Source organism: Dasypus novemcinctus, chromosome 6, assembly GCF_030445035.2.
Source record: "Dasypus novemcinctus isolate mDasNov1 chromosome 6, mDasNov1.1.hap2, whole genome shotgun sequence".
NCBI lineage: Eukaryota > Metazoa > Chordata > Mammalia > Cingulata > Dasypodidae > Dasypus > Dasypus novemcinctus.
This window is the reverse complement of record NC_080678.1, coordinates 17,826,594-17,846,448: the sequence shown is the minus strand read 5'-3', so window position 1 is coordinate 17,846,448 and position 19,855 is coordinate 17,826,594.

The following is a 19,855-nucleotide window of genomic DNA, read 5'->3' as shown; positions in this document are numbered from 1 at the left end:
TTTGAGTCAAATGCATTCCTGTCACCTTTAAGTAAAGTTTAATTATTGAAGAAAAAAATCAAGATACTGTGCCCAATCCCAGGCAGAAATTTCAGTTTATACGGATTAGGGGAAAAATACACTTCTCCCCAGGGTAGATTGCATTATTAGTCCCAAGTCTTATCCCTCCCTGTGTCCATATCCTCTGTCATGTGACTTTGGGTTTCTTCCATAGAAGCAGAACGTATTGACCTTCCCCTTGACTTGGAGTTTAGCTACATGCTTTGCTTTGGTCAACAGAATGAAGTGAAACTGCCAGTGTCAGTCTGAGCCTAGGCCAAATGACCATGGGGGCTTCCACTTGCTGTTTAATCTCTTGGACATCACCAGAAAAGAGAGCACCTGGCCCAAGGAGGATGGGAGACATGGGGAACCTAGAATTGCTATCCTCCTGTCTCCAGTGCATGAGAAATAATAAACAATTGCTGTTTTAAGTTACTGACTTTTGGGGTGGTTTGTTTACTCAGCAATAACTTACTGATACCTCCTCTTTAAAATACATACACAGGGAAGCTGATGTGGTTTGGGTGATTGGTCTCCCACCTACCAGATGGGAGGTCTGTGGTTTGGTTCTTGGTGCCTCCTAAAGAAGACAGTGAACTGGTGTGACAGGCGGGTACAGTGAGCTGACACGAGATGATGCAACAAGAGATGCAAGAAGAAAAACATGAGAGACACAACAGTTAGGGAGCAGAGGTTCCTGGTGCCTTCTAAAGAGGATGAGCAGGATGGCGCACTGGCACAACGGGCAGGTGGGATGAGCTGACACAACAAGGGGTAAAGAGGAAAAACATAATGAGAGATGCAACAAAACAGGGAACAGAAGTGGCTTAAATGATTAGACTCCTCCCTCCCACATCAGAGGTCCCAGGTTCAGTTCCCAGTGCCACCTAAAGAAACAAGGAGGACGAACAGAAACAGGAAGTACAAATGAAGAGGAGGTGGGGAGAAATAAATAAAATAGATCTTTAGAAAAAAATAAAGTAGGTGCACAATTTGAATATATGTTGTTTAAACTGCTCAATTGAAACACCAAATTCATTATTCATTTTTCTTTGTATAATAGAATCCTAAGTGAAGCTTGTTGTGCTTGCAAAGTTGGTTAAAATCTGCAAAATGCCAAGTACATCATCCAGGCAGTTCTTTTATGAGACTCCACTACAGCCTCTGGGCTTTTTTCACTTCTCATTCGGTGGCTTCCTTGATTTCAGGCTCAGGCAGAAGCCCCTAGCTTGGCTGGGACTTATTGTTCTTGAAGGTGCTAATGAGCAGTCCATTATGTTGTCAGCTCACTGACTTCAGCATGAGAGAAGATCATTGTTATGGAAATTTCCCTGCTCCTGTCTAATTTTCCTAATAAATCAGGTGCAAATGAAAACCAGAGCTTGAGGAGAGAGAAAAGTGAGCTGTTAGACCAAGTCAGAAATTTAGGCAAAATAATGGCTTAACATTTATAAAACATTTTACCATATTTTTTCATAAATATTAAATTGATTTACCACTTAGTTTCTTTTTTTTTTAATTGAGTTTGTAAAAATATTACATTAAAAAATATGAGGTCCCATTCAACCCTACCACCCCCACCCCACCACTCCCCCCCAGCAACCCTCACTCCCATCATCATGACTCATCCATTGCACCTGGTAAGTACATCTCTGCGCATCTCTGCACCCCATGGTCAATGGTCTACATCATGGCCCATACTCTCCCACATTCCATCCAACCACTTAGTTTCTTGACTTGTGTCCTGTTGCTGATTTGAGAGATGACAGTGTTGTACCTGGTAGTGCCTTTGGGTTCTTCTGAGAAAGAGTGGAACTTGGGGCTATTGGGCGAAGTGGTTCATTCTGAAGATAAATAGCTCAGTGCATTCTTTGTTCTTGCTAACAAGTCTCCTGACACTCTGATCAGGGAGGCTCACATCTCTGGTTAGCAGCTTTGTTAACTTCTCAGGCTCTGGGCAACGTGCATCTGAGGGAAACTGGGCCTTTGGAGTTGTGCCTCTCACAGACTTCTCTTTGGTCCAGGGGCTGCCATGGTCCTCTTGGACCTTCCTCATTCCCATTTCCCAAGGGTGGTCTTCTGTTCCCCTCCATGGATGGCACCAGGAAAACATGACTGCTCTCTACAACAGTATTGTTCAAAATTTAGCATGGATAAAAATTACCCCAGAGCTTGAAAAAACACAGATTCTTGGCCTTACCCCAGAGATTCTGATTCAGTGTCCCAGTCCCAGTGGGCTGGGACTTGAGAACAGCATTGCTCTACTGACCTTTTCATTTTTCCCTCCAAATTCCCTATCCCTCAGTTTTCTTCACTGTTTCCTTCCCATGCTCACAGATTTTTTTTCATTCCCAAGTCCCTCTCTGATGGTGGAAGCCCTGACTCCATTGGTTCCTTCCCTTCCAGATGACTCTTCATCAATCCGTTCTCAGCAACTGTCTGGGGCTAGGACCTCAATGGTAAGCATTTTCCTTTTCTGTGCAAGGCACATGCCAGATAATGGGCGTATGGTGAAATTTATAATATTTCTGATCTTATAACCAAGAATTAAGAATTAACAAATGATTGTGATTACTGCATCATTATACAGATGCTTTTTACTTTCAAGTATATTGTAGAATAGCCAAAAGCAAATACCTGAAACTCACTGACCTATTCCCAGTCCTTGTTTATACAAACTTTTGTGATGGTTATTCCAGCCTAGTCCTAGCTCTTGTTTATCCTTGCTGTAATGGTAACCACTCTGCCTTCCCTTATGTGAAACCATAAAACCCCTAAACTCCTTAGACTTAGGGAGACATGTTTTCCATAGGCAATCTGACCTCCTGCTTTGCGCTTTGCAATAAACTCTTCTCGTTGAATCCTGGTGTCTTGGGAACTGGTCATCTGAGCACATGTGGCAGAGAACTCCCCACTTTTGCTCGTTGATACTTTCAGGGGCCTGAAAATCTAAATAAGAAGAAAATAAACATGTGTAACAATAAAAAAACGAAGATAACTCCTGCCAAAATAATACATGTCAAGGTCTAATGAGGAGAGGAAGTGGAATGTTTCACAGGAGCTCAGTGGAAGAAGCCAACCTTTGATGGGTGGAGCTTGGGAAGGCCCTTGGAGGACTGAGATTGGCCCTTGAAGGACAGGTGAGATTAAAACACACACATACAACAATAGTACAGGAAAACATGGAGAAAAAGAAAAGGTAATCAGCAATAAGCCTAATTTATGTTGTTGAATTTTCTTTCAGTCTTCTTTCTATGTGTATTTTTTTAAAATCCACCCCCCCACCTTGTGGCTTGCTTGTGTCTGCTCTCTGTGTCCATTTGCTGTGTGCTCTTCTGTGTTTTTCCTTGTCTCCCTTTTTGTTGCGTCACCTTGCTGAATTGGCTGTCCGTGGAGCCTGAGGGTTGGCGGCACTCTGTGGGCTTGCGGGCCAGTGGCTCTCCACGGTGTGTGGGTGAGCCTGCCTTCACAAGGAGGCCCCAAGACGTGAACCCAGGGCCCCCATATGGTAGACGGGAGCCCAATTGACTGAGCCACAGCCGCTTCCCTGTTTTTAACCTTTTAATGTAGAAGATTGCAAACAAATACAAAGTAAAGGTGAGTATAATAAGCCCCCTGTAGCCACCACTTGATATACTTGTAGCTAATCCTGTTTTCTTTTCACTCTCTTTATTATACCCACCCCTCATTATTTTGAAGCAAACCTCAGACATTATATAATTTTATTTGTAAACATTTTAGCGTGTATCTCTAAGAGATAGAATTGCCCCTTTAAATTTGCACAAAACTAGCATCACCCCATCCAGCAGCAAGAATGCCTTAAAGTCATAAAACATCCAGATAGGGTCCACATTTCCCAAATTGTTCTATAAATGCTTTTCCTCACTAAACAGTTTGTTTGAATCAGGATGCAAATGCAATCCATGCCTTTCAACTGGTTAATATGTCTCTTAAGTCTCAATCACCTTTACTAAGGTATAGTTTACATATCATAAAATGCACCCACTTTAAGTGTACAGTATCTAGCCTGTACAAACCACCCCAATCAAGATACAGAACATTTCCATCCCCCCCCCACAGGTTCCCTTTTGTACCTTTGTAATTAATCTCCACCCTCCCTCAACAGCTCCAGGCAACCACGGATCAGCTTTTTTCTGAATGCAGTTCTTTAATAAACCTGCCTGATCATGGCCCTGGACAAATTCCTGCTTGTCTGGGACTCTAGGGATGAACCTTGCTCTTGGGTTGGGATGCTCTCCATTCTGATTTTTCTCCTAATCTAACTCCATCTGCTTTCTATCTTTCTGGGATTAAAAAAAATATACAGTTTTTCAATGGCCTCTCTTGCTTTCCAGTGCTATTGTTGTAGAACTGAGGTTCAATTATTTGCATATAGAGAGGCCAGGACTCAGGAATGATTTTGAGAAGGAAAAATGGTTTATTGACGGCCGCCGGACTCGGGAGCTTTCATTTGAATCCCGAGCCAGGAACAAGTTTTCAAATGTCTTTTATACAGAGAGGAAAGGCCAAATGGTCCCTTTGTTTCAGTTCTCAATAGGCTTGAATTAGCATATATATCTTCCACATCTTAGGTAAGCTTTTAGCATGGACTCCAGACATTCTAGATAAGCTTTTAACATATTTGGTTTGCATTTCCCCTAAATACTTAAAGTTTATAGCCCTTGCATTGTTAAACTGTTTCCTGGGACTGGAGTCATTGCCATTGTCACTAAGGACAGGACTGCAGCCTCTTACCCTTCTACACCCACAAGTCAAACAGTTTAGATTATCTCTGAAGAGACAAAGAGCCTCCCACCCATAGCCCACATCACTATCATGGCTTTGTTGTTAAATAAAAATAATCTGTAAGCTGTTAAACTCAGTAGGGAATAAAGAAGAAATGTTTTTTTTATTTCTTTCAGTTATTTCCTTTAGCCGTACTGTGTCGATTTCTTCTTTCTTGTCCCTTGATAAAAATCCTGGGCAAATTCCTTCACTTTTTAGTCATTTTCAGCTTAGTCAGGTCCAGGTTACAACTTCTACAGTTAGAGGTCAGAGTAGTCCAGGTCAGATGGTTTAAACTCTTCCTCCTCCTCCACCTGTAGTGTGGTGGGGAGGGGAGCTTAGTCTGCTCTTTAAGAATATTATGGGAAGCGGACACGGCTGGAGTGATTGGGCTCTCGTCTACCATATGGGAGGCCCTGGGTTTGATTCCTGGGGCCTCCTGGTGGAAGCAAGCTTGCCCCACATCTCAGAGAGCTGATGCAGCAAGATGACGCAACAAAGGGAGAAGCAGAGGAGAGACAGGGAGTGACGCAGCAGACCAGGGAGGTGAGGTGGCTCAAGCAAAACTGAGCACCTCTCTCCCAGGTCGCGGGATCAGTTTCCGGTGCCTCTTGAAAAAAAAAAGAAAAAGACCAGCAGACATGGAAAGAACACACAGCGAATAGACACAGCAACAAACAACAAGGGGAGTAGGGGTGGGGTAGGAAAAGAAAAGAATGTTTTGTTCTTCTCTCCAAGTCTGGTTCTTCCAGAATTGGGAGCATAGAGAAAGGACAGTGGAAAGGGAGGTCTGCTGCAGCTGATTGCCTGTGAGAGGAGAAGGATATCCTGACTTTGCTATGGCCTGGAAAAGTCCCCTCTGGAGAGGGAGTCTGCCTCTGATTTTGGGGTCTCCCTGTAGCAAGTGTTGGTTTTCTGGAGAGGCAGTGATTGCCTGGGGAGAATGGCAGTTGTGTCTCCTCTCAGCCCCTGCTGGTGGTCTAGCTGGATAGCTAAAATGGGCTCAATTTCCCTTAAACCACATGTCTCAGTATTGGGAAGGTGCAGTTAATCTGGGTGTAATTAACGTGAAGGTGGGGAAATAGAGGCTAAATGAACAGATGCTCAACACATATATTTAAAGACCTCACCTTTTAAACAGTTGCATATGGAAAAGGAGAAACAATTTTCTTTAAAGGAAATGGTATCTTCTATATTGAAGTCCTGATTGTTAATCTGGCCCTAATATGCATTTTATTCTTCAGGAAAAACATGGCTAACAAAAATTTTTAAATGTCCAGAAAATGCTGTAATCTTATTTTTTGCACTTATATCCTTACTGTCTTTCATTAGGGTGATGGTGAGAAAATGTTTGGATTTTGTTATTACAGCTTGATAGTATTCTCAAATTTGTATTATAGCTAATCTCCTCCTGGATTTATTGTTCTTTTTAGAGTCGACTTGTAAATTGCCTTTAACCTTTTACTGCATCTGAGACCCTGAATCATTGTCATTTCTCTAGCCTCCATCTCCCAATTGTCTCAGTAGAGACATTGTAGCTTTAGTCCGTTCTCTCTCATGCTGACATTAAATGCAAGACTGAAGGGCTGATCCACCAGGCTGATGAATTTCTTTTCTCTCAAAAATGAACCCTCATGAGACTCTATCAGTGCTAGAAAGAAACTTAATAAAGGAGCTTCTCCAGATGGTTGGAAGTAGGTACTTTAAAATTCAAGACAATTTTCATTATAATTGCAATATCATTCACAAATTTAACTGTGATACTTTGGGGAGTTTGTAGATGAGATGGACTACAATCTGCTACCAGGAATCATAGTGATAGGGTTTTATTGTTTCAGAAATAGCATAATGACTATTGAAAAAATATTAATTGCCTGCAGTTTGATGTGATAGAAGAGCATATTACATTTGTTCTGCCCTGTCGACCCTTGTTTCACAAAGACAATTTAAGGAACAGAAGAATATAATTGCATCTTTTTTCTAATCTCCATGGCATCTGCAAATGATTTTTCTTAAATCAAAAGACATTCTAAATAACTTCTTTGGCATTTAAAATCCTCTAATAAAAGTAGCAAAATATTTTAAGAAGAGCAAATTCCAGTTTTTGTCTGGTTTCTTATGGGCTTTATAAGCACTGTCAACTTGTTCAGACTTTCTGGGTATCAGTTTCCTCTTCTGTAAATAATGGAATTAGACTAGATAATTTTTAAGATCTCTTCTAAGCCACAAAACCCACTGATTCTATGATGTAAGAAAAGAAAATCAAGAAGTCATTAAATAAATTATTCATACCAACCTCTTTATTATTAAATAGCAAGACTTTGTTTAAATTAAGTTTATTCTTTGGCATTTTACGTTTTTAATGTTTTGATAGTAGTTAACTATTCTATCTTGTTTTCTAATTTCTTACTGCTTTGTAAGGGGGAAGCTTTGATTTTTTGTATATTTAGCCTATATCTAGTTGTGTTACTGAATGCTTTTTATTGTAATGGTTTTTTGGTCTGTATGTGCTTGAATTTTCTGGTAATAAAATCTATGAATAATAATTTTGTATCCTCCAGAACAATGTTGAAGAATGGTGGTGATAGCAGGCATCCTTCCTTGTTGCTGAGTAGTAATGCATTCAGTATTTCCTTGTTTAATATGATGTTTGCTATTGGCATATGATGAATACCCTATCAAATTTAGGATTTAGTTCCCCAGAACAGAGGACAGGGGAGGGAAAATCACCCTTCTGGATGGTGGCCTACTCTGAGAATGGTATCTTTGACTTTCCATTTTACTACTCTGTAACACTGATGAGTGAGAATCCTGGCAGTGCAAAGGCCCTGCATGGAGCGGCAAAGGTTCTCGGCTTTAGGATCAGGGAGACATGGGTTTGAATCTTGGCTCTGTTCCTCACAGATGGTGTTACTTTGGGCAAGTGCCTTTGCAGCTGTCCTCATTTGCTTGTTTATTTAGGGAGGATTAAATGAAATAAGGTATGAACAAGAGTTAGTTTGATGTGGGCTATGGGTGGAAGGCTCTTTGTCTCTTCAGAGATAACCTAAGCTGAAGGCTGTGGGTGTGGAACGGTAAGAGGCTGCAGTCCTACCCTTAGGGACAATGGCTACAGGCTCCAGTCCCAGGAAACAGTTTAACAATGCAAGGGCTATAAACTTTAAGTATTTAGGGGAAATGCAAAAACCAAATAAGCTAAAGGCTTATCTAGAATGTCTGGAGTCCATGCTAAAAGCTTACCTAAGATGTGGAAGATATATATGCTAATTGAAGCTTATTGAACTGAAACAAAGCGACCATTTGGCCTTTCCTTGCGGTATAAAAGACATTTGAAAATCAGGTGGAGGCGTCTTTGGGACATGGAGCTGCCCTGGATGGTGCTTCAGAGGTAATCACCGGACATTGTAAATCCTCACAGGGCCCACTGGATGGAATGGAGGAGAGTATGGGCCATGATGTGAACCATTGTCTATGAGGTGCAGGGGTGCCCAAAGATGTACTTACCAAATCCAATGGATGTGTCATGATGATGGGAACGAGTGTTGTTGGGGGGGGAGAGGGGGGGGTGGGGGGGTGGGGTTGAATGGGACCTCACATATATATTTTTAATGTAATATTATTACAAAGTCAATAAAAAAAAAATTAAAAAAAAAAAAAAAAAAGAAAATCTTGTTCAGGGTTCGGGATTCAAACAGAAGTTCCCGAGTCCGGCCAGCTGTCAATAAACCATTTTTCCTTCTCAAAATCATTCCTGAGTCCTGGCCTCTCTATACTCAAATAATTGAACTTCTCTCAAATTCTACAACAAGTTCAGTACCTGGCACATAGTTAACCTTGGTAGGCGGTAACAGTCTTAGAAGTCGTTATTAATCTGGTACCTGAGAGCCTGATCATAAACTCCCAGTTTGTCATTCACAAAGGGTAAGACTCTGTTCCTTGAAGCTATTCAGCAGGCAGATCTGGAAACACTTCCCTTCCAGCATGGAGCTGCTTTCCATCCTCTGCCAGAGTGGGGCAACCTCAGATGGCCTGATGTGGGAATTCAGGCTCCTCTGCTCCTGCCCAGCCATCTGGTCAAGTTAGGCTACTGCTGTTAGAAAATCTTGTTTCCACACCTTGAATTCAATGACAATATCTAGGCAAAAAGGCTGCCTGGGAGAAAAAGTGACTGATATATGTTTTCTCTGCCTGGTTTATGAATTTGGTATTTTGAGATTTGGCACAGCAATTTATGGAGTCCGTTTATGGTCTGCTTGGAATATCAAAGTTAACACAAGGCCTCTGCGCCCCTTAGGACAGAAGGGAGGTAGCAGCAAAGTTTGGCTTCCTGAAAGGCCTCTCATTCTGATGGGAATGGACTGATAGGAAGAGGACTTGGAAATAGAGTTATGTGTCTAAGTTTGCCAGGGCTGCTATGTAATAAAATACCACTAACTGGTTGGTTTAATGGCTCACAGTTTGGAGGCCAGAAGTCCAAAATCAAGATGCCAGCAGGCCTCGTGTCTTTCCGAGCCGGTAGTATCCTGGTGGTGGCCTGCTGCCTGTCAATCTCTGCCTCCACATGCAGTCTCTTTCATTCTCCTCCTGTGGCTGCTTCTTCCATGTCCATGAGTAAAACTCAGGAGAAAGATTATTATGCAAATTATGATTAGGCATGCTTCAAAACTCAGGGATACAAAGGCTGAATAATAACGATGACCATTTTTAATGAAGAATGACTCAGGATTCCCCTCCTGGAGTTCTGGCATAAATTAAGTGGTGACTGTGGCCTCCTGAATCGTGTCTCTGTTACTATACTCAGTCCATTGACCTGCTGCTGTCTACCCGTCATCCCCCAGGGACCATGAGCTCATGGAGGGCTAGGAGAGTGCTGAGATGTGGCTGACCTTGAATGAAGAGCAGTGGGACTTCACCAAAGTTTCCCCAGCCCCCAGGTAATTATTTTTCTCATCAGCAGGCACAGTGCAGGAGTAAAAGCAAGGACTCAGCCAGACTGCCTCTGAGTGCTTCAGACTCCTGGTCCATAAAGTGGGACTAAAATAGCACCTCATTCACAGTGTTTTTGTGAAGATTAAATAGAATCCCTCCTGGCACAGAGCAAGGGCCAGAGGTGTTTGCTGCTGCTATTAGATGTTGGACAATATGAGATTACCTATTCTTTGTGAAACTTTTGAGGGGCACGGAAGTTTATTTACCAAAATGTCAATAGTAGTTATTTACGGATAGTGGTATTACAGGTGATTCAGTTCTCTTTGTATTTTTTCACGTTTTCTATAATAACCTTAACACAAAATACTTAGGTTTATATTGCAGCTGTTAAAAAGACTAGAGCAGCATTAATGAGTTTCTTCCTTATTCTCAAGACATAAAATTAAATGGGAAAAAGAAAAGAAATAATCTCATTTATGTATAAAAATGTGTGTAAGCACATCAACGACCCCTTGAACTCCAGCAGGCTGGGGGTGAGAGAATGGGAAATAAAAGGGTAAAAGCATGAGAGAAAAGAGAAGCAGAACAGTCTCATGTTGTTCTCTTCAATTCTGTATTGTTTAAATCTTTCACAGTAAGAACATGAGCATATCTTGTTTGGAGATTTTTTTTTTTTTAAAGGCAAAAAAATTACACACAAAAACACATGGCAATGAACATTGCCTTACTTCAAACTCTTAAATATATCAGCACCCACACATTGGACCAACAGTGTGACTAATGCGATTCGGCACTATTGATACTTTGGGCTGGATAATTCTTCGTGGCTGGGGGACTGTCCTGTGCATTGTGAGGTCTTAAGCAGCCTCCCTGGCCTCTAGCCGCCAGTTGATAATAGCCCTCCTCCAGCTGTGACAGCCAAAACTGTCTCCAGACATTCCCAGATGTCCCCTGGAGGGCAAAACCACCCCCATTGAGAACCACTGCTCTATTTGTGAAAGTGAACCAATGACTGCCAACGTATTTTAAGCCATTACCAACTTCATGACTTTTGTTGTTGTGTGGAGACTTGCTGATCACCCTAAAGCAAGAAGGAAAGGCACAGAGTGCTACGCCAGCATGGGCGAGGGATACCTATTCCTTCTTGTTATGCACGAGAACAACCTGAGGAAGATTTTCTGCTCTTTCTGAGTAAACATTTTGTATCTCCAAAGACTGTTAAAAGAAAAAATCTACAACATTTGGTTTGCAAAACAACTTTCCTCACATCTCACACCTGCTCCTGCTCCCCTTCAGTCTCACAAGAAAATGTCATCTCTTTCCCTCCGGTCCAGTGCGATGCAATGAGGATGACAGGTGACACCGACATGCCGATTCTGCCAGGAGAGGTTGTGAAGAGCTCGACTGCACGTGACCGTGGCCACCCAGGCCGGCCACTTTTGAGAAACCATCAGCGACCAAGGGCCCCGAGAGAGCACATCTTTGGGAGAGGTCTAGGTGGCTGAAGAGGTTTCCAGCTTTATAATTTATTTATATTTTGTGTAGATGGAGTCGAACAATATGTAGCAACTTTTGTCTAGTTTCTTTCACTTTGTATATTTCTTTTTTTTACCCTTAATGGAAGATTAGTAATACATTACTATACACTACCATACATATTTTGCTTTGTTGTATTTTTGCCTGATATTAATATCTTGTAACATTAACATACATTTGTTCAATGTGGCAGTTTGATATTATTGTAGTATTCCAAAAAGAAATACTGATTATATTGTAAACTGGTCTGTTCCTCTGGGCTAGTGTTAAATTCCAAGGTTTCACTTTTACTTGATTAAATAATGATTAAGGCTTTGACTGGGCCATGTCAGTGGGACATTGAGTTCCCACCTGCCAATGACATGGCAGAGGAGGAGTTGGAAGTTTTAATGCTGGAGCCCTGGGAAGTAAATACACAGAGAAGCAGATACATGAGGAAAGACGGAAGACTCCCTTAGACATGGCAGAGGACCTGGGAAGAGAGCTGAGGTATTTGCCTGATAGTTTACAGCTGGCCTTGAGGAGAGAGCAGAGCAGCTGAACCCAGAGAGAAATGAGCACTGAGAGAGAGATGAGACTTTTCCCAGCCTACAGCTGATATTGGAAGAAGCTGGGACCACAGAGCCTTCAGAGGAAGAGTTTTTTTTTTTTAATAAAGGGTATTTATTTGGGATAGACGCTTACAGTTACAAGGCCATAAAGCATACTTTACTTCCCTCACCAAAGTCTGTTGCCATGTGTTGGAGCAAGATGCCTGCCAATGTCTGCAAGGGTTCAGCTTTCCTCTTCCTCTTAAGGCTCCATGGTTTTGTTGATTTTCTTTTTTTTTCCTTCTCTTTTCCATTTATTATTGCTTTAATATTTATTATTTCTTTCCTTCTGCTTCCTTTGGGATTGTTTTACTATTCTTTTTCTAGTTCCTCTAGGTGTTCAGTTGGTCTTTGATTTTAGCTTTTTTTTTATAATATAGGTGTTTAGGGCTATAAATTTCCCTCTCAGCACTGCCTTTGCCACAGCCCATAAGTTTTGATAAGTTGTGTTCTCAATTAATTTATTTTGAGAGATTTACTAATTTCCCTTACAATTTCTCCTTTGACCCATTGATTGTTTAAGAGTCTGTTGTTTATCCTCCATACATTTGCAAAATTTCCAGTCTATTATTGATTTCATTTCATTTCATTATTATCTGAAAAGGTGATTTATGGAATTTCAATCTTTTTATATTTATTTCAGCCTGCTTGATGACCCAACTTGTAGTTTATCCTGGAGAATGATCCTTCAGCACTTGAGAAGAATGTATAACCTGCTGATTTGGGATGCAACATTCTGTATATTAGTCTAGCTCATTTATCATATTGTTCAGGTTCTCTGTTTACTTGTTGATCTTCTGTCTAGTTGTTCTATCTAATATCATGAGTGGTGTATTGAAATCTCCAAATACTATTGTAGCTGTGCCTATTTCTCCCTTCAGTTTTGTCAGAGTTTGCCTCGTATTTTGGGGCACCCTGGTTAGGTGCATAGATAATCATGACTATTCCTTCTTCTTGGTGGATTGTCCCTTTTATTAGTATATAATTTCCTTCTTCATCTCATAAATTTTTTGAATTTAATGTCTGTTTTGTCTGATATTAGTATAGCTACCCCTGCTCTTTTTTTGGTTACTAGTTGCATGAAATATCTTTTTCCAACCTTTCACTTTCAGCCAATTTGTATCCCTGGATCTAAGGTGAGTCTCTAGTAGTCAGCATGTATTTGGCTAATGTTTTATTATCCATTCTGGCAGTCTATATCTTTTGATTGGGTGGTTTAATCCATTCACATATAGTGATATTACTGAAAATGCATTATTTATTTCCACCATTTTATTCTTCAACTTTCATATTTCATAGCTTATTTTTGTCTTTTTACTCTTTTGGTTATCCTTTCTGCCATTCTTGCTATCTATACTCTCCTCCAGGACTCTCTCTTCTGTCTTTTCCTTTTAGACCGTAAAGCTCCCTTTAATACTTCCTGCAAAGCCAGATTATTTTTTTGTGAATTCTCTTAGTTCCTGTTTATTTGTGAATACTTAAAACTCACCTTCATATCTGAAGGGCAGTTTTGCTGGATAGAGAGTTCTTGGCTGGCAATTTTTCTCTTTCAATATCCTAATTATAACATACCACTGTCTTCTTGCCTCCATGGTTTCTGATGAGAAAGTCACACTAAGTCTTATTGGGTGTCCCATGTGCATGACAGTTTACTTCTCCCTTGCTGCTTTCAGAATTTTCTCTTTATCTTTGGCATTTGGATTTATTCTGGATTTATTCTGATTGGGGTATGCTTTGCTTCTTGGACATGTAAGTTCATTTCTTTCATGAGAATTGGGAAATTTTTGGCCATTATTTATGCAAATACTCTTTCTGCCCTTTCCCCCTTCTCTTCTCCTTCTGGAACTCCCATAACATGCATGTTGTTGCACTTTGTGTTATCATTCAACTTCCTCTATCCATTTTTTCTTTCTGTTCTTCTCTGTCTTCAGTTTCAGCTGTTCTGCCTTCTGCATCACTTATTCTTTCTTCTTTCCTTTCGAGTCTGCTGTTGTGTGCCTCTAATGTGTTTTTGATCTCACCTATTGTGTCTTTCATTCCCATGAATGCTGTTATTTTTCTATTCAGGTTTTCAAATTCTTCTTTGTGCTTGCCTAGTGCCTTCCTTCCTTCCTTCCTTCCTTCCTTCCTTCCTTCCTTCCTTCCTTCCTTCCTTCCTTCCTTCCTTCCTTCCTTCCTTCCTTCCTTCCTTCCTTCCTCCCTCCCTCCCTCCCTCCCTCCCTCCCTCCCTCCCTCCCTCCCTCCCTCCCTCCCTCCCTCCCTCCCTCCCTCCCTCCCTCCCTCCCTCCCTCCCTTCCTTCCTATTTTATTTCTTCCTTTTTTTTTTTAATGTTACATTAAAAAAAAATGAGGTCCCCATATACCCCCCACACCTCCTCACCCCACTCCTCCCCCCATAACAACAACCTCCTCATCATGATGAGACATTCATTGCATTTGGTGAATACATCTCTGAGCACTGCTGCACCTCATGGTCAATGGTCCACATCATAGCACACACTCTCCCACAGTCCACCCAGTGGGCCATGGGAGGACATACAACAACCAGTAACTGTCCCTGCAGCACCACCCAGGACAACTCCAAGTCCTGAAAATGCCCCCACATCACATCTCTTCCTCCCACTCCCTACCCCCAGCAGCCTCCATGGCCACTTTCTCTACACCAATGCCACATTTTCTTCGATTACTAATCACAATAGTTCATGAATAGAATGTCAGTAAGTCCACTCTAATCCATATTCTATTCCTCCATCCTGTGGACCCTAGAATGGTTTTGTCCACTCCATATCTATATCAAGAGAGGACTTAGATTCCACATGGATGCTGGATGCAACTCTCCTGCTTCCAGCTGTAGGCACTTTTAGCTCCCTGGTGTGGTGGTTGACCCTCTTCACCTCCATGTTAGCTGAGTGGGGTAAGTCCAGTAAACCAGAGTGTAGGAGTTGCAAGTCTGCTGAGGCTCAGGGCCCGGCTATCACACGGTCAGTCCAGAGATTCAGGTCCCCCAGGCATACATTAAACCCCAGTACCAACCACAGTTCCGGCAAAAGTAACAGGAGAGACTTGTGGACAAAGATCCCATCTGAGTCCAGCTCCATCACACAGAAACACAGACTCCAAAGTAGGGCCAACTGACATGGCACTGAACTCCATCTGCCATGACCACAGAACCTCTGGGTCTCTGCAGCCCTCAGAAGAATCAATACCTGGGGTTGTATCTACTTTTTCTGTCTCTGGGACTCTGCACAGGTGTGTATAAGGGCAACCCCTCTGATAACCTCCCAGCTCTTTTTGGAGACTCATAGTCTAGTGTCTTCTTAATGTCCTTTATCTCTTCAGCCATTATTTTTCAATTCATTTATTTGATTTAGGAGATTTGTATGAATCTTATTGATTAATTGTCTCAAATCCTGTGTCTCTTCTGGGGCTTCAATATAGTTCTTTACTTGGGCCATTTCTTTATTTTCTTAATATGACTTATAATTTTTTTCTGATGTGTAGGTATCTGATTATGATGATGAGTTTACTCTGATGTTCAGTTTCTCTCTTTTGCCTCTTTAGCTCTTTAGGACTGTTCCTGTTCAGTTGCTCAAATCCAGACCATAGACCCAGTAATGGGTTACAGACCTGCTTCCAAGGGCACTGGGGAGAAAGGCTGTACAGGCTCTGAAACGTCTCTCACATATTTACTTTTTAATTTCCTCTCATACAATTCCTTGGTCCACCAGCAGATGGCACTTTTTAGCAGACCTCTCAGTTCAAACCCTAGTTGTAGTGTGTTTACTGCAACCCTGGCTGGAACAGTGTGACAGAGGATCCTGCCTCAGGACTATTCAGAGCCTCACAAATCAACATTTCTCAGAGGCTGTTCTCCCACCTTTGATGACAGCCCCTCTCTTTTCCTGGGTAGGAAATAATTCCATTCCTCTTTTCATCCTCAACAACAAGTTCTGGTCAGTGGAGAGGGCATTTGTGAGAGCTGGAGCTCTTTAGTCCCCTGCCAACTCCCACCTGGAAGGGCTTGTGGGACACAGAAGACCAAATTTGCTGTCCAAAACCTGAATCAGCCTTAGGCTGCCTCCTTCTATTTCCTCTTTCCTTGGAGGGTGGCCCCCTGTGGCTCCCTCTGTCCATAGCTGCAGAGAGGTAAAAGCTGTCTGCCATGAGGGTGAGGGGATGGGTGCTGGCTGCTGCAGCTTCAGCTTTTACTCATAGAGTTTTCCCATTGAGATGCTTTTCCTTTGCTCCTCTCTCTTCTGGGTGGTATTCAAGCTTCCCCTGGTGCCTTAAACCCTAAAATATTTGCTTCAGGCCATTTATGCCTGTCCTCTAGCTATTTTTCTGGGAGAGGAGAGTCCCATATCTTTCTAGTCTGCCATCTTCTTAATGATGACTTTTCAACAGTTAAAGATCTCAAAATATACCAGCACCCTATTCTAAGATAATCAAGTTCAAGGAGCCCTTACTTAGCTCCAAATGCATGCCAGGATCTGTGATGGGAATGGGGGAAGAGCTCACAGGTGTTTACAATATATTGTGACAATGTGATGATTGATATAAGTAACACACATTGGGTTATAGGAATCTGGAAGGGGACATGCAGGCAGCCTTTGTCTGTGCTGCAGGACTACAGCACACAGGGTAACTGACTGTCTTGGTTTGCTTGGGACCGGGGGCTTTCCTGGGGTGCAGGACTTTCAGTGCTAGCATTGGGAAAGTCCTGGGCAAACTGGGGCAAGTTGGCCACTATAACATCATGGATAAGCAAAGACTCTTAGCTTCCTGGGAACCCTCTGGCCAAGTCAATGTAAAATGGGAAAAGTAGACCTGACCTATAATGTCTTTGGTAATGAGAGAGTTCTGGTTATTCAGACCCCTTAAGGGAGTCCTAGCTTTACCTCCATTGGCTGTGGTATGGTGAGGTTTCAGCATCCTCTGGACTATTTGAGCTGTTTCATTGTTGTAAGACTGGGAGGCTGGCCCCAAACAGACTTCCCAACCAACTGGACTATGGGAAATTTGCACTTACCCCTGGCTGTAAGCATTCTATGAAAGGCTGACTCCTGCTCCCTTGCCAATTGGATACTGGAGTAATATGTTATGTAAAATCTGACTATAAGAGGGACAAACAGAGTATTAGTCAGGATCGGGGTTCGAGTGAATGAGAAAGAGATCCAAATTTCATTGTAATCCAAATGAGATAGGAGGTTGACTTTCACAAAAATAAATTGGACTTCATCAAAATAAACTTTTGTGCATTAAAGATATTATCAAGAAAGGAAAAAGAAAAGCAATAGAATGGGTGAAAATATTTGCAAAGCATGTACCTAATCAGGGTTTAATATCCAGAATATATAAAGAACTCCTACAACTAAACAACAAAAAGACAAACAACCCAATTAAAAAATGGGCAAAGGACTTGAACAGATATTTCACCAAAGATGATACACAAATGGTCAATAAGCACATGAAAAGATGCTCAATATCATTAGTCACTAGCTCAACATCAAGATCACCATGAGATACCACCTCAACCCTATTAAGCTGACTATTCTTAAATAAAAAAGAACAACAAAATTAACATGTGGGGAAGTGGACTTGGCCCAATGGATAGGGCATTTGCCTACCACATGGGAGGTCCCTGGTTCAAACCCTGGGCCTCCTTGACCCGTGTGGAGCTGGCCCATGTGCAGTGCTGATGCACTCAAGGAGTGCCGTGCTATGCAGGGGTGTCCCCCGCATAGGGGAGCCCCACACGCAAGGAGTGTGCCCCATAAGGAGAGCCACCCAGTGCAAAAGAAAGTGCAGCATGCCCAAGAATGGCGCCGCACACACGGAGAGCTGACACAACAAGATGACACAACAAAAAGAAACACAGATTTCCTGTGCCGCTGATAAGGATAAAAGCAGTCACAGAAGAACACACAACGAATGGACACAGAGAGCAGACAACTGGGGGGCGGGGCAGGGAGAGAAATAAATAAATAAATCTTTTAAAAAAATTAACATGTGTTGGCAAGGATGTGGAGAAATAGAAATCTTAGTATGTTTCATGGGAATGTAAAATGCTGCAGCCACTGTGGAAAACAATTTGATAGTTCCTCGAAAAGTTAAACAGAACTACCATATGACCCAGCAATCCCATTTCTAGGTATATGCCCCAAAGAATTGAAAGCAGGGACTTAGACATTTGTACACTAATGTCATATGAAGTACAACCATAAGAGGGCTATTAGCAGCATTATTCACAATAGCCAAAAAGTGGAAGCAACTTGAATGTCCACCAGCAGATGAATGTGGTAGATACATAGAACAGAATATTAGCCTTAAAAGAGGTGAAGTTCTGATACACGTGATGACATGTATGAACCTTGAAAACATCATACTGACTGAAATAAGTCAGACATAAAGGATATTGTATGATTTTTATTGTATGATACAGATATTGTATGATTTCACTTACATGAAAAACCTAGCATATGCAAATTTATTGACAGAAAATAGAGTACAGATTACTTGGTTGGGGGAAGGGATAATGCATAATGGATGTACGGTTTCTGTTTGGGGTGATGGGAAAGTTCTGGAAAAGGATGGTGGTGAGGGCAGCCCAATATTGTGATTGTGATTAATCTCACTGAATGGTATGCTTGGGAGTGGTTGAGACGGGAGCATATATGCGAAAGTTTACATGTTTCCACAATTTAAAATAAAAAAGAGCAACTGAAGAGACAATGGCAATTAAATGTAATGCATGATTCTGGTCTGGATGTAGTAATTGAAGAGAAAAAGCCTAAAAGGATGTTATTAGGACATATGAAAAAATTGAATACAGGCTGTAAGCTTTATGTCTATGAAATTTCTTGAACTTGATAACTATACTGAAGGTAGTTACATGAGTGTATATCCTTATTCTTAGGAAATGCATAGAGAGTATTAAATGTTCAAGGAGCATGTATTCAACCTACTCTCAAGTGATTAGAAAATAGATGAACAGATGAGAGACGGATGGATGTATAGGTGGGTAGATGGACAGAATGTTACAGCAAATGTGGCAAAATATTAAAAGGTGGTGGATCCAAATATCTAGAAGTGGCCTCTGTCAAGTTCTCTGTATGTTCAACTAGATATTCTATTATTAAGAAAGAAGGGAAAATAAGTATTAGGGAGTAGCTAGTCATCTCTTCCACATCTAGAAAGCCAAATTATGACAGAGATGTTGTTTCCTGAGCACAGAATTGAAGAGGTGAGAGTTGGATGTTGAACACTCACAACTTATATCTTGGTCTTTGCTCCATTTTGAGTGGGTTTGATTTTTTGATGGAATCATGAGTGCTTTTCCAGTAGACTCTAAGCTGCATGAAGCCATGGACCGCATCTCTTTTATTTACCACCATCTTGGACTCGTGCCTGGTACATCCCAACTAGAGGCTCAGTTATACTTGTTGAATGAATTAGTGAATGATCTCTCCTCTTCTCTTCATTCCTTAGAAGTGTTAAGCCCATTTAATCTAGGGCAGATATTTTTCTGATACAACCAGACTTCACTGGCTCTTCTTCCTCTGGGCCCCAGGAGAGTGTCTTTCTCTGAGGCAATAGTCAAATATTTCACAATTCAACTCTGAATGTTGCAGAAACCTTCAGATTTCCCATTCCTATTTACTGAAATAATTTGCTACTGTCTGCTACTGAACTTCTTTTATTTTGGTGCTGATTCTCTATGTATCATAAAGTTAAACTTTGCTGTTTAAGAAGCCAGATAGAACAATATAATGCCCCTGAGCTTTTGTCATGTCTGACTTTTATTAAGGCAGCTGAATTGGTTAATACTATCCCCAAATCTCCAGAACTTGAGAACCTGAGCTTTTTCTAATGTTGTATTTGTAGGTATAAACTGTAAAAGGCCTTGATTTTCTTCCTGAAAGGCATATTTGAGGCAGATACTCTTCTTGGTAGAAGAACAACTTTGCAAAGTT